Source organism: Acinonyx jubatus, chromosome E1, assembly GCF_027475565.1.
Source record: "Acinonyx jubatus isolate Ajub_Pintada_27869175 chromosome E1, VMU_Ajub_asm_v1.0, whole genome shotgun sequence".
In the NCBI taxonomy this organism is placed as follows: domain Eukaryota; kingdom Metazoa; phylum Chordata; class Mammalia; order Carnivora; family Felidae; genus Acinonyx; species Acinonyx jubatus.
Genome location: NC_069397.1, coordinates 40168036 through 40184636, shown reverse-complemented (window position 1 = coordinate 40184636; position 16601 = coordinate 40168036).

Genomic DNA, 16601 nt, shown 5'->3' with positions numbered 1-16601 from the left:
GTGCTTGCTAACCACAAATTTTTCATACTCCACCTTTAAGACAGGCTTTCATCTGGACTCACCTCAATCCCCTTGAACTCTCTTTTTTCTCATGGTTTCCTTGAAAGTATATCCTCTCAAGTCCCTTTTCTGGCTTCTGTCATCTCCTGCCATCAATCTTTCTCCAGTGTTCTATTCCCTCCATGCTCTCTACCTTGGCAGTCCTGCTTCTTGTCAGGTGTAAATGTCTATGTGTGGAACTCATACCTATTTTTCCATCCACCTCCCTTCTCCTAGGCTCAGAGATGGAATTTCAAGCCGCCTGAATAATGCCATTCAGGCAACAGATGCTTGCCGAAGGCCGAACCCGTGGCGAACATGGTGCCAGCTGCTGGGGAAAGGAAAAATGGAACAGACACACTTCCTATCCTAGAGGAGTTCACAGTTCAGTGAGAAAGAAAGTTCCAGTAATTACAGGAGAGAGATGAGTGCAATGATTCATACTTATTATGTGACAAGCATACTTTTTTTTGAAACAAAATTTTAATGTTTATTTATTTTTGAGAGAGAACAAGTGGGGGAGGGGTGGAGAGAAAGGGACAGAGGATTCAAAGTGGGCTCTGAGCTGACAGCAGCGAGCCTGATGTGGGGCTCGAACTCACAAATCGTGAGCCGAAGTCGGCCGCTTAACCTGCTGAGCCACCCAGGTGCCCCTGCCATTTCATACTTAGAGCATTAGGACTCTCTAAGCCCCAGTTTCCTCCTCTGTAAAATGGGGTTAATAATAATACTTACATCACATGGTTATTGTGAGGAATAAAAGGAAGTTAGTACACACTTAGCCCTCAGTCTGCATTCAAAAACTGTTAATTATCATCGCCATTACCTTACTGTCGTTGAGATACAAAATACCGTATAATGGACCTGAGAATCTCAGAAAAGATTACATTGAGGAGGTGACATGACAGCAGAGTTTCGAAGGATCAGAGCTCTCACTGAATAAAAAACTGGCCCTTTCCCTGAGATCATTAATCCTACTGATGGCATTATTGTTTTCCTGGCTACCCAGGTTCCAAGCTTAAGCCATCTCTAATTCCATTCTTTCTCTTTCTCTCCACATTTAGTCAGTTGCTATGTCATGCTAATTGTGTGTCCTGCATTTGTTTCTTGCCTCTACCCACTTACCCTTTTTATTTTCTTTGCTGATACCCTAGTAGAGTAGGTCCGTTAGCCTCTTTCAGATAACTAAAGCAGGAGCCAATGGGAAGCAGCATGGTGTAGTGTCACAGAGCACAGGCTTTTGTACCAGCCTGACCTAGGCTTGTATCTCAGTTCCTCCATTTATTCCATCTAGTATCAAATTTAAGAGAAATAAACCTCAGCTCTAACGATTACAAGGTGTGTGAACTTGAGCAATTTGGTTCTTGAGCTTCATTTTCCTCGTTGAAATTCTCATGGACTTGTCTGTGTCTCTTTTAGAAAACACAGTACTTTCTACCTGGCTTTTTTTTTTTTTTTCCTATCACCAAACTATAAATTCCTTTTCTCCCCTAGCATCGGGCCTACTCATTCAATAGTAAGTACTATTTCTTGAGTGAATGAATGAATGAATGACCCTGAAAGAAATGGGGGCCTCCTAATAGAAATCTACTATCAACAAAAAAACACAGGTATCAGACAAAAAAGAATATGATCACCCCCTGCCTCTTTTCTTTATCCCCTTTATTTTATGGACTTCATTACCGGTGGGGAGGAGAGCTTGTAACAGATTCTTCTATTTTTATAACAGAGATATGAGGGACAGCTGGGAAAGGTTCAGAGCAGAAGCTAGAAATCAAAAAAGGTGTGAGGAGTCAGTGCCAACTTTGCAGGATCAAGTTCAGCACAATAGTGCTAATGTTTGTATTCCATTTACAGTTCTCAAAGTTATTCTACATCAAAGCATACCTATGAGGTATAACACTCTTTAAGTTCCATGATGAAGAATACTTTTAAAAATAGCTTTCAGTCATCAAAAATCCATCATTTCTTCAGCAAACATCTACTAAGTGCTTGCTATATACTGGGCATAATGCTGGAAGCTGGAAATGCAAAAATGAGCAAGGAGCCCACAGTCCATCAGAGGAGTTAGACAAACAACTAACTGTAATGTAACATATGTAATATAGCAGAGATTAGAACAAAAGGTTATGGAAACCCAGAGAAGAGAGCTACCATTTGGCCCTATTGGCCGGCCCTAGAGAAGGCTTTAAGAAGACATGACATTCAAGATGGGCATCGAAGGATAGTAGAATTTTGTGCAGAAGAGGAGACAAAGGCTAATGAAATAGAAGAGAAATAGTACTAATATTAGACCAAAATCAGATTTTATTTTCATCATAGTAGGCAAATACACCAACTTAGCCCAAAAATGAAAGAAATACTTTGATCCAGAATAATCAAGCATTTATGTTGATTTTATCTCTGATTACCTGTATGCTTCTGGAGGAAAGAAAGAAGATGAAAGGATCTTCTGGGTTGTGCTCGTCTTTCTGTTGAACAAGTACAGCATATGTCCAACAAGATCAAATATAAAATGCTGTTGATCACACATCCATGGAAAATGTGAGCAATTCTAAATGAAGCTTAGCAAGTAATGCAGTTCTGGGTGTCTTAAACTGACCTGCCTAGCATTTTTGAAAATGTTTCAATAAAATCTACAAAAATTAGTTCTTCACTACCAAGACAAAGCAGACAACAGAGGCAGTGATCTTCCAGAGTCTCAAAAATCTACAAGAATCTATAGTGGAATGATTAAAATAAATGTTTTTCTTTTTTTCCCTTTATTTTTTAGTTTGAATGAATGCACCACAATTGTCCAAAGTCCCAGTAGTGAAAGGTCAGCTCATGTTTGTTCATCCAACTTAAATTCCTAGATGGGGCTTACAGGAGAGTATTAAAGTTAAGCCAAGTGTTTTGAAATACATATTTACTCAGTGTCCCTCCTTTCCATATGCTTCCTGTATTAGTTTCCTAGGGCTGCTGTACAAATTAGCACAAACTGAGTGGTTTAAATAACAGAAATTTATTCTCTCACAGTCCTGGAGACTGGAAGGCTGAAACCATGATATTTCTGAAGGCTCTAGAGAAGAATCCTTCATTCTCTCTTCCTAGTTTGTAGTCATTGCCTGCCATCCTCAGCAGTCCTTGACTTGTAGGTGCATCCCTACTGTCGTTCCCTCTATCTTCACACGGCATTCTGCTCTGTGTGTCAGTATCTAGATTCAAATCCCCCCCCCCTTTTTTTTGAGAAAGAGAGCGCGAGTGGGAGAGAGGGGCAGAGGGAGAGAGTGAATCCCAAGCAGGCTCCATGCTCAGCAAGGACCCAGACACTGGGCTGGATTCCATGACCCTGGGATCATGACCTGAGCTGAAATCAAGAGTCTGATGCTCAATTGACCGAGCCACCCAGGCACCTCTAAATTTCTCTCTTCTTATGATACCAGCTATTGGATCAGGGTCCACCTTAATCCTCTACGACCTCATTGTAACTTGATTATATCTGCAAACACGCTCTTTCCAAATAAGGTCACATTCACAGATTCTGAGTGAACATGAGTTTTGGGGGATTACAATTCAACCTAGTACACTTTGCTTACCAATCTTGGGAAGAAAATTTTCATCTGTGTAATTTTCCAACTCTTCACCTGCAAGTAGTTGGCAGCAAACAGGAAAATTGTGATTTAAAATTTTACTTTCTGGGAATGCAAGCTGGTGCAGCCACTCTGGAAAACAGTATGGAGATTCCTCAAAAAACTAAAAATACGACCCAGCAATTGCACTACTAGGTATTTATCCAAGGGATACAGGTGTGCTGTTTAGAAGGGACACATGCACCCCCATTTTTATAACAGCACTATCAACAACAGCCAAAGTATGGAAAGAGCCTGAATGTCCATTGATGGATGAATGGATAAAGAAGGTGTGGTATATATATATATATATACACAATGGAGTATTACTTGGCAATCGAAAAGAATGAAATCTTGCCATTTGCAACTATATAGATGGAACTGGAGGCTATTATGCTAAGTGAAATTGGTCAGAGAAAGACAAATACCATAGGACTTCACTCATATGAGGACTTTAGGAGACAAAACAGATGAACATAAGGGAAGGGAAACAAAAATAATATAAAAACAGGGAAAGGGACAAAGCATAAGAGACTTATAAATATGGAGAACAAACAGAGGGTTACTGGAGGGGTTGTGGGAGGGGGGATAGGCTAAATGGGTAAGGGGCATTAAGGAATCTACTCCTGAAATCATTGTTGCACTCTATGCTAACTAATTTGGATGTAAATTTAAAAAAATAATAAATAAATAAAATTAAAAATTAAAAAAAAATGTTTACTTTCATGGGGCGCTTGGGTGGCTCAGTTGGTTAAGCATCCGACTGCAGCTCAGGTCATGATCTCGTGGTTCATGAGTTCGAGCCCCTCATTGGGCTCCTTGCTGGCAGCGCAGATCCTGCTTCGGATTCTAGCTCTCTCCTCTCTCTCTGCTCCTCCTCTGCTTGCACTTTCTCTCTCTCAAAATAAATAAATAAAAACTTTAAAAATAAAAAAAAGGAGTTTGAGTTGTTTAAAAACATAAAATAAAATGTTACTTTCGCTTGTCTGCATCCTCTGAGATGTTGCTCAGTTTAATGATGGTTTTGTGTCTAGTAAAATGATTTTTTGTTTTTCCCTTTTGTGTAAAAATGAACTCTAGTTCTTTTTTTTTTTAATTTTTTAGCATTTATTCATTTTTGAGAGAGAGAGAGAGACACAGAGTGCAAGCAGGGGAGGGGCAGAGAGAGAGGGAGACAGAATCCCAAGCAGGCTCCAGGCTCTGAGCTGTCAGCACAGAACCAGATGCAAGACTTGAACTCATGAACTGTGAGATCATGACCTGAGCCGAAGCCAGACGATTAACTGACTGAGCCACCCAGGCACCCCAAAATGAACTCTAGTTCTTAAACTATTCTGCCATGGAACTCCTTTTAAATCAATTCTATGTATGTATGTATGTATGTATGTATATATGTATGTATGTATGTATGTATTTAAAGTAAGCTCTGTGCCCGACATGGGGCTTATGACCCCAAGATCAAGAGTTGCATGCTTCGTCGACCGAGTCAGCCAGGCGCCCCAGGAACTGATTTTAGTGTTGAATGAGAGAATTCCCCTGCCACAACCTTTAGATGACTTATAATCTACCTTTGACCATCATTCTTGAAATACTGATTAGCAGTGTGTTTCCATAGAAGTGGTCCCTTTTGCCGTTTCGCCCTTTGTTCCCCAAAATAACACGCTGCTTCTGCTTTCAAAGCCTCTCAATGTTTAAGATAAAAGTCTTTTGGTAAAAAGTAAAAATCCCTTCATAATAGATTTTGAGGCTTCCTTTGAAGCTCAAAGAAATGTCAGCTTCCTTTAGCTCTGCTAGTGATTACATCCACAAGGAGATATGAATGAGCCTGAGGCATGTGACATTTTATGTAACCCTCAAGACTCTTGTGACCAACACATGGGGCAAGGAACCTCTTAACTTTGAAAGTTAAGAATGTCATGGAAAAAAGCTCTTGATGAAATGAAATTTACAGAGAAAGACAAATACCATATAATTTCACTATATGTGGAATCTAAAAAACAAACAAACAATTGAAAAGCAGAAACAGAACCATAAATACGGAGAACTGATGGCTTCCAGAGAAGATGGGGGTGGGGAGAATGCACGACAATGAGTGAAGGGGAGTAAGAGACAGAAGATTCCCGTTATAGAATAAATAAGTCATGAGAATAAAAGGTACAGCATAGGGAATATAGTCAATGATATTATAATAGCATTTTATCGTGACAGATGGTAGCTACACTTTGGTGAGCAGAGCATAACATATAGAGTTGTTGAATCACTATGTTGTACACCTGAAACTAATGCAACATTGTGTGTCAACTATTCTTCATTTAAAAAAATTTGGGGCGGGGGGATGGTGCATGGATGTTTCAGTTGGTTTAGCATCTGACTTGGCCTCAGGTCATGATCTCGCAGTTCATGGGTTCAAGCTCTTCGTTGGGCTCTGTGCTGACAGCTCAGAGCCTGGAGCCTGCAGTCTCCTTCGGATTCTGTGTCTACCTCTCTCTATATGCCCCTCCCCCACTCATGCTCTCTCTCTCTCTCTCTCTCTCTCCCTCTACTCTCTCTCTGTCTCTCTCTCAAAAATGAATAAACGCTAAAAAAAATTTTTTTTTTTAATTCAGAAAACTTGAGATGGCAAGAAAGGAAAGGATTGATTGACTTAGGGCAGAGAAGACCCTCTGTGACATCAGGCCTGAAATATTTGCCAGAGAAACAAGAAACTGGTTCAAGGAGATTTCTGAAGTAGAGAATCTGGCAAATGTTTCTGTATTGGGTTTCTAGTAACTTGGAAAAAGAAGGCGAGATCTGGAATGAAGAAATGCATTGGAAAATTCCAGTAGAAAGGATCTGGTTGGATCAGTGGTCAAGGGATGTATTTAACTTGAACAGTCATATTGCCCACTTAGTGCTTGACATTCAATATATAGTTAATAATTTTTTTAAGTAAACTCTACACCCAGCATGGGGCTCGAACTCAATGATCCCAAGATCAAGAGCTGCATGCTCTACCGAATGAGCCAGCCAGGCACCCCTACTTAATAAATATTTTTGAAAGAAAGAAAATAAAATTGGAAATGCACTTTCTTAACTTGTGACAAAATGATGTAGGTTTTTTGTATTTGTGATCACATCCTTATTTAAGGCTGGAGATTTGCTATGCTTTACAGTTGAGTTGTTTTGTTTTATATAGCAGTTTACCAGGTTTGTGCGGTATTTTAAGGAGGGAGTTGTGGGAAAGGGAGCCTGCAGGACATTTTTAGGGAGAACGTACAAGGGCATGATCTGCAGAGAAGAAAACTTTTCTTAGGAGAAGGAGAAAGAGGTTCCCAAAAAGGAAACTTCAGTTGGATATTGCCTTGAGCCCTATTTATTTTAAAATTTTTTAATGTTTTATTTTATTTTTAAGGAGAGAGAGAGAGAGAGAGAGAGAGAACGCAGGTGGGGGAGGGGCAGAGAAACAGGGAGAAACAGAATCTGAAGCAGGCTCCAGGCTCTGAGCTGTCAGCACAGAGCCTGATGTGAGACTTGAACTCATGAACCGTGAGATATGACCTGAGCCAAAGTCGGACGCTTAACCAACTGAGCCACCCAGGCACCACCCCCCCACCGCCTTGAGCCCCTATTTTTGTTACAAGTTTCTTTTTGCTCGGAGGTTTCGAGATTATGAATACAGGTGAACAATTATTTCTATTAAAAAATAAAATATACTTGGGGGGTATTTGGCTGGCTCAATTGGTGGAGCATGCAACTCTTGATCTTGGGGTTGTGAGTTCAAGCCTACACATTGGGTGTAGAAATTACTGAAATATAAATTTTTTAAAAAATACACGTGTGCACACGAATACACACACACACACACACACACTTTGGAACCTTAAAATTTTCTGGCAATATGTATAGCTATTGACAACAAGAGACTTGAGTAAAAACCTGTGAGGTAAGTGGATTTTATTTCATTATTATCTGTTTTAGTCTCTCCAACCAACGTGAGGCTCAAACTCATGATGTGGAAATTAAGAATTGTGTGTTCTACCAACTGAGCCAGCCAAGCACCCCAAGGTGAGTGAATTTTAGAAGCTTTCTAGTCTTTAAATGTTTGGTAGATTTCTTCACTAAAACCACTTGGAACTGGAGATTTCCTTTTTTAATTAAATTATATTATATTTTAAATTATAAATTAAATTTCTTTAATAGTTCTAGAGCTATCCAAACTATTTGCTATTGGGTAAGTTGTGGTAATTGGTGCTTTTCAAGACATTGAAATGTGGAATGTTTATTTAGTCTCAAAATATCACCCTACAAAATAACTTGCGTATGACAAAGAGGAAAAGAGTAACTTCACACAGGAAGAGTCCGATAGACACCACCTCACCACTGATCAAGGTTAACATCTCTAGCAATGGTCAAATCAAAACCATGTATCACCTGATTGAAGACGATGAGAACACAGCATTCCTATGGTGCTATTCCTGCCCAAGATAAATATCCTAAATCCATCATGAGGAGACATCAGACAAGCCCAAGTCAAGCAACATTCTACATAATAACTGTCTGGTAATCTTCAGAAAGGTCAAAAGGTCAAAGTTATGGAAGTCAAGGGAAAAATGAGGAACTGTGCCCCTAATTGAAGGAGACTGAGCAGATGTGACAACAACATTCCAAGTGTGATCTCAGATTGGATCATTGAGCTATAAAGAACATTATTGGGACAAATGATGAAATCTGATAGGCTGCTGAGAATCAGATGGTGAAATGTATCAAAGTTAATTGCCTGATTTTGATGGTTGTACTCTGGTTATGTATCAGAATGCAGAAAATGCATACTAAGGTATTTGGGTGATTAAGACATCAAGTTGTCAACTTATTCTCAAATGGGTCAAAAAAAATTTTTTTTGTACTTAAAAAAAACCTTTCTGTAAATTTTAAATAATTTAAAAATTTTGTAAATGAAACTTTTTTCCGGATAGCCTCTTGTCATTTTGATCACTCTTTTACTCTAGAACTCCTAAACATTGATGGATATATCTCATATACATTTGTATTGGATATCATCTACTTATTTGGGAATCTTTCTACTTCTTGCATGTTTATTTCCTCAATGAGATTATTAAACCCCCAAAGGACATATATTATGCTTCTATTTCCTTTGCATACCCTTATAGTATCACATAGCTGCTCTTAATAACCACTTGAAAATGCTAAATGTTTTGGAACACGAATTATCTGAATGGTTGAATTGCTTCTTTCAATATAAGCCCATTGAAAAACTTTAACTCATCTCTCTTAAGTCATATGATGGATCCAGGAACCAAATCTGTGCTGACTGCTCTTTCACACCAATCAGTGACCTGTGGGATTCATGGAAATATGTGTCTTGGAAAAATGAGTCACTCCACCAACGCACAGCTGGACTCTCACACCCAGAGCACAATGAAAATGTGGAAATCTGAGTGAAACACAAGGAATCTATGTCGGAACAAGAGTTCACATTCTTCCTGCTCTGTTACATTGTGAAATGGAAACATGGTTTCCTGGGAAAAGGGCCAGATTTCACAAATTAAATGGCTTTGCTTAAATGTGCACAGCTGCTAAACACTTACCGTACTTATTGAGTGTCTTGTTTTGAAGATCTGCTCTTGATTCCAACTGGAAAGTTGAAAGGAAGGAGTTGGGGAGGTCTTCTTGTGTGCCACAGAATGGGTTTAACAGAAAGTTGTCTTGAATACCATCAGTTCTTGACTGGTTCAAGTGCATGATAGGGAAAAGTGTTATGCACATTTTTTGCCACCAATGATATGTCAACTTTGCATATGCACATGCAACTCTGACATGTCCCTTTACATATATGAACACATTTCATCCTCAAAACAGCCTTCGTATTTTTTATTATGGGAAAGTTCAAATGTAGGCAAAAGTAGAGAGAGTAATATAATGAGTCTCTATGCACCTATCACCTTGCTTGAACAATGATTAACACATGGCCAACATGCTTGCATCTGTATGCTTATCCACTCCCCTTGGACTTATTTTGAATCATATCCTAGATGAAATATCATTTCAACTGTAAATAACTCAGTATGTATCTCTTAATTCTAAAGATTATTTTTATTTTTATTTATTTAAAGTAATCTTTACATCCAACATGGGGCTCAAACCCACAACCCTCAAATCAAAAGTCTCATACTCCACTGACTGAGCCAACCAGGCACTCCCAAGGATTGTTTTTAAAGTATAACCATAATGCCAGTATCACACTTTAAAATTTATTAATAATTCCTTGATGTCAGCAAATATCAATATTCAAATTCCCCCAACTGTCTCATAAACCTTTTTGTTTTGTTTTGTTTTGCCTACAACGTTTGATTGAATCGGGATCTACATAAGATCCATACATTGTAATTGGTTGACTGGCTTTTCCTTTTTTTTTTTTTCCCCTTTTTAAGTAAACTCTTTACCCAACATGGGGCTTAGGTGTTGTTAGACTGATACAACAATTATAGAGTTCCCCATTTATTTCCATGTCAGAGTTTTAGCAGGCATTAATGATCATTATCTAGATTGTTATTTTACTAGAGGTTACAAAATGGTGACATTTCATCACTCCACCTTCATTTATGAGCTGAAATTATTCTATAAATAAGTTCTTTTTTTTTTTTTAATGTAAGCTCTACACCCAACATGGGGCTTGAACTCATGACCCCAAGAGCAAGAGTTGCATGCTCTACTGACTGAGCCACTACTAAGAATTTTCCCTCACCAAATATTTGGTTACTCTGAGGTACAATTCAAACAGAAAAGGCAGGATAAATGCTTATTTCTCTTTATTTCAAGTTTTTAGTAGAATAATTAGTTGGTTCTCTAGTATTTTCCAAGGTGATTCCCAAGGAGTTTTTTGTTTGTTTAGCATCATTATGATCTCATGAATTTAAACATATTTGATGTGCATTACCTGAAACCAAACAACTGGAAAAGTAAATTAACAATGCTTTTCTTTTTTTTTTTAACTTTTTAAAATGTTTTTTTAATTTATTTTTGAGACAGAGAGAGACAGAGCATGAGCAGGGGAGGGGCAGAGAGAGAGGGAGACACAGAATCCAAAGCAGGCTCCAGGCTCCGAGCTGTCAGCACAGAGCCCGACGTGGGGCTTGAACTCACGGACTGTGAGATCATGACCTGAGCTGAAGTCGGATGCTCAACCGACTGAGCCACCCAGGAGCCCCAACAATGTTTTTCTATGCATACTTTGCTACTTATATAAAGAAAGAGATCGATTACAAATATATAAACCAACATAAATAATTTCTTCTTATTTATTTTGAGAGAGAGAGAGTACGGGGGAGGGGCAGAGAGAGGGAGAGAGAGAATCCCAAGTAGGCTCTGCAACGTCAGTGTGGAGCTTGATCTGGAGCTTGAACTCATGAACTGTGAGCTCCTGATCTGAGCTGAAATCAAGACTCGGACTCATGGGAATGCAAGCTGGTGCAGCCACTCTGGAAAACAGTATGGAGGTTCCTCAAAAAACTAAAAATAGAACTACCCTACGACCCAGCAATTGCACTACTAGGTATTTATCCAAGGGATAAGGGTGTGCTGTTTCAAAGGGACACATGCACCCCCATTTTTATAGCAGCACTATCAACAACAGCCAAAGTATGGAAAGAGCCCAAATGTCCATCGATGGATGAATGGATAAAGAAGATGTGGTGTGTGTGTGTAATACACACAATGGAGTATTACTTGGCAATCAAAAAGAATGAAATCTTGCCATTTGCAACTATGTGGATGAAACTGGAGGGTATTATGCTAAGTGAAATTAGTCAGAGAAAGACAAATACCATAGGACTTCACTCATATGAGGACTTTAAGAGACAAAACAGATGAACATAAGGGAAGGGAAATAAAAATAATATAGAAACAGGAGGGGGAGACAGCATTAGAGACTCATAAATATGGAGAACAAACAGAGGGTTATGGGAGGGGGTGTGGGAGGGGGGATGGGCTAAATGGGTAAGGGGCATTAAGGAATCTACTCCTAAAGTCATTGTTGTACTATATGCTAACTAATTTGGATGTAAATAAAAAAAAGAAAATTAAAAAAAAAAAAAGAAAATATCAGCTTCCCTCAAAGCTATGTCAGGATGTCTACTAAAGATTTCATGGGGCAATATCCAGACGCTAACTCATAGGTATCATGAAAATAAAAAATGATTTCATTTCCACTAGAGATGGGCTTAAACAGTTCAATTATCTTAGAAAACTATTCCATCAGAACGTTCGAAGATGAAAATAAGACCTGGTGTTAAAATCTATGATTACCATTAAAGGGTAATTAAAATATTATCCAGGGATTCAGCAAGTATTTCAGGATAAGGATGCTTAAATCTTCTCGATCAATCCATTTTTAGATGTGCTTCCAGGTCTATATTCCTTTTTATATATTCAATAAATAATTTTTAAGAAAAAAAAAAAAAGACTCAGACTCGTAACCGACTAAGCCAGCCAGGCGCCCCCTGAATTGTACACTTTAAATAGGTGAATTATGCAGTGTGAATTGTATCTCAATACAGCTGGTTTTTTGTTTTGTTTTGTTTTTAGTTTTTCTTGGAGCAGTTTAAAAACTGCGTTTTTTTAAAGAAAAAAATGAAAGGAAGAAAACATAGCAAATGGGACAAGACACAAGTTAATGAACAAAATCTCACAAGGGTCAGGAGGGAGAGTTGCAAGGACAAACTGGTCAGTGGTGCTAAATGCTGCAGGGTTCAAATAAAATTAGAAAAGGAGAGGTAATAGGTAGAATATGGAGTTCATTAGTGGCTTTTAAGTGCTCTTGTAGTAGAGAGGAAGCCATACTTTTGGATAAATAGCAAAAGTTTAAGAACTGAATTGGGGGTGAGGGATCTGTAGCAGCAGTTCTAGAAAACACTGAAATTTCAACAGTAGAAAACAGACGGACCCAAACTTGAGGAGACAGGAAGGTAAAACCAATTCAGACTGCAGTTTTTGTTTGTTTGTGTGTTTTTGTTTTTTATTTTTAGGATAAGAGACCAGTGCATGATGAAGGCAGAGAAGGAGGAGAGGTTTTAGGGCATTTCCATTAATTTATTTTCTTGATGTTTATTAGGCCACATCACTTCTTCCTCGAGACTAAAAACTCTCCCCCCACAGCAAATTTGCCATGTCCTTTCAATGGTTTCTCGCACTAAACTATGCATAAATTAGCACTTAAAAATAATTTTGACTGTTTTCTGGCTCAGGAAAGCTACCCTATACATTAATGTTTGAAGGAGAAGAAAGGAAGGAATTTTTGAGGCAGAGAAATATATAAATACTATAGGCATTTTTTGTTTATGTCGGAGGGACAAGAATAGTGCCTATAAATCCCGGGAGAAAAACATTGCTGCGGTCTGTGGCAGCTGCGAGCCAGCTCCTGAAGACACATTCATCCCAACCACTTATTATTAACAAAACATACTGTCTACCCAGGATCGCTCCCAGGAGGGATCCAAAACTGAATGGAACATATTGCACACTGCGCCCCTCACACCTTACTAGATCTCCCTAAGTATATACTCATAAGACCTATGGCAGCACCACAGTAAGAGATGAACAATGCCTGGTTATCTCTCGCCCCAGCCCCACACTTTCACAATAAGCGTAGTTGCTGCAGGGTGAGGTGGGGAGGGTGTACCCTTTCTCCTTTCCACCTACAGACTCTCCCCTCTGTGAACCTCTCCCCCCTCTCCCAGAAAGTGGTGGCAATACTCCTTGAACTGCTGGAGCATTTTCCACTTGGTATAAGAAATTATTTATGCATATATCGCCCTTGTTACACTTTGAGCTTCTCAACAGGAAGGACTGGGCTTTATTAAATCTCCTTAAAGTCCCCAGTCTGGTAGCTGGCTCATGTGAAGTAGTCACACTTTCTGAACAAATGAATGGATGGAGGAATATGACAGAGCTCTGTGAGATTACAGTGGCTGACGTGGTTGTTATCCCCGTGTTCTTTTTCTGGGCCAAAGGGTTGTTTGTTTCCATCTCTCCATCCCTTTTACAGACTGCCTCAGCAGCTGAAAGTACACAATGGAACAGCATGCCTTTCAGCAAGTAGAGACAGCAGTGGAAAATGCAAAGCATCAACCCTGAATGCAAGCGATGGCATACTGAACACAATTGCAAATGAAGAGAAAGTGATTATTTTCACTGAAATGGAGTGAAGCCCTCTCTGGTAAGGCTCTTCTTGGGCTCCATTTCTTGGGATCAGGATTGATAAAGCCAATGCAAGAAGGCTCAGCACGCCCCCTGTTGGATTTAGCTGACATCTAGTAGGAAGAAGAGCAGAGAAACTTGTTGATGCACACGTTTCTTGGAGGTAGGAATGCAGGGGTAGGGCCCTTTCTGCAAAATTCTCTGTTAAGGCGTCAGATGAGTCAGAGATGTATTCACTGGACTATCCCGGGACATAATTTGACTCATCCACAAACACTGACATTCCTTTTTGAAGAACAGAAATATTTTCCTAATGTGAAAGCCAGAATGGCATGGACTTAATTCCTTTTACCAAGCATACAACCACAAAATCAACCACTAAAACTCCTCTTCAGTGTCTCCCTCATCTGCTGTGAGGTTTAAATTGTAATGTCTGAATCTTCTTTGATACAGAATTGGCTAAATTAGTACATCCATACGTTGGAAAACAAGTCAGTTCTACACGCTACATGGAACAATCTTCCAGGTATGTTATTAACTGAAAAAAGCAAAGTGCTGAGCATACATATGTAGCAGTATATTTAAATATGTATTTCTATAGAAGGTTCCACAAGAAAATAGTAACAGTTTGTCTCTTGGGAGAGAAATTAGTTGTGCAGACAAGAGTAGAAAGAAAAGTTCTTTTCACTCCGTTTCTTTGTGTCCTATTCAAAATCTGTATCTTGTATGTCACCTGTGAAAATAATCTAACAAATTAAAAAAAAAATAAGAAACTGGGCCACTAGGCTGGCTCAGTCGGAAGAGCATGTAACTCGGGGTTGTGAGTTCAAGTCCCACATTGGGGGGTAGAGATTACTTAAAAAAAATAAGAACCTTATGAAGGGCTATAAGGTTTTCTACTGTCACTCTTCTTTTTTCTAGAAGTCTTACCAATCCTCAACAGAAGCAACTTAAACTGCTATAATACATTTTCTCTTAAATTTTAAAATAAGTTGGTAATCTGTCAGTTCTTGCAGATATATATCTGCTAGTCATTGGGGCTATCTTGGACTGTCCCAGATACACTGAACTCTTCAGCTCCTTTCTGGCTTGGTGGGTTCTCTGAATGGATTGTTGTGGTCTAAGGCCCCCACTGGGCAGTTTTTCACTCTTCCTAATGATAATGCATGCCAGACTAGAAGTGACCTTTTGCCAAGGCCATCATCTATCCAGCTGGGGAAACCCAAGCTTGGTTTCCTAACCAGGGAAAAGGTTTGTAGCTTTTCTGGGGGAAAGAGGGCTGGTGTCACTCCAGGGAACTCATAGTCCAGTGCTGTGCTGGAGAGCAAAATGGGGGAGCACGGGCAGCCTCTTTTTCTCTAGACTTCTGAGTCCTCCTTGGTTCTGGTCCTTGGTACCCATCACGGTTGAAAATATATCTGTAGTCAATACTCAGGACTGCATGCTCAAAACCAGCATGCATGGGTGGCCATGTCTGCCTATCCCTGTCTCAAAGAAAGGTAGAGTGTTAAAGTAGAAAAAGCAAGAGAGGAGTCCAGGGGCCTGATTAGAGCACCAAGCACCAAGCCAAGGCTAACCCGTGGGTACTCCTGGCAAGTCACTTGCCCTCTCTAGGCCCTCGTGTTCCTGTCTGTCAAATGAGGAGGTGGGATTTGATGATCTCTCTTATTGCTAAGGGCCAGTCTCTGGGATCAGAGAGGTAGATAAACTCCTAGGTCCTGCTCTCTGAAGTTAATGTCAGCTAGGCCTCTGGCAGGGAGAAACACAGGAAAAGGTGATTATTTTTAATATTTGTTTATTTGGGGGAGGGGAGGCAGAGAGAGCAGGACAGAGGATCCAAAGCAGGCTCCGAGCTGACAGCCAGAGACAAATGCAAAGCTCAAATCCATAAACCATGAGAGATCATGACCTGAGCCAAGGTCCCATGCTCAACCCACTGAGCCACCCAGGTGCCCCGGAAAAGTGGTTTTTAAAGAGAGTGAGAGGTTGGTAAAAGGCTTTACTTCCTATTTTACTGTCCATCTCACTCCTACTCTGTTAGCATATTTCTAAGAGAAACATAGAGGAACTTCACAGCCCCTCACCACCTAATCTAAGTTCTCCCTTCCCCAAACCACCCCTCAAGCTTTTATTATTTTTTAAGATTTTATTTTTAGGTAATTCCTACACCCAAAGTGGGTCTTGAACTCACAATCCCAAGACCAAGAGTCCCATGCTTTATTGACTGAGCCAGCCAGACACCCCAGAACCCTTCAAACTTTTAGAACACTGGGTGGTAACTTGGTCGTGGGGGAGGTATTGGCACCTTGGAAAATACTGTGAAAGCCATGGATTTTTTTTCCCTCTCAAAAACTGTGCACAGGCAAATACGATATTCTCCACACGATTTTAGGATCTCAAGTTCTATTTGACTCCCCGCTCTAGAACTTCAAAGGCTGAGGTGGGTTTGTGGGTAAGCAAAAAAAAAAAAAAAAAAAAAAAGCGGGAGAGGCCCACTCTAGGACCTGTTTCCCTTTCCAGCTCACATTCCTCCGCCCCAGTCCCGCTGCGCGGCCTCCGCTGGCAGCCGAGGCCCTAGTCTCCGCTCCAACTATTCCAACCATCCTGGGAAGGGTGGGGCGCTCGGCTCTTGGGTCCCCCTCGGTCGCCCCCCTTCCCCACCATCGGTCTCCCCTTCTGCCCCGGTCCCTCCCTTTCTGGGGTGGGGCCAGCCAATGGGCGACGAGATTCCGGGGTTTGGCCGGGGAGCCCGGGAGCTCA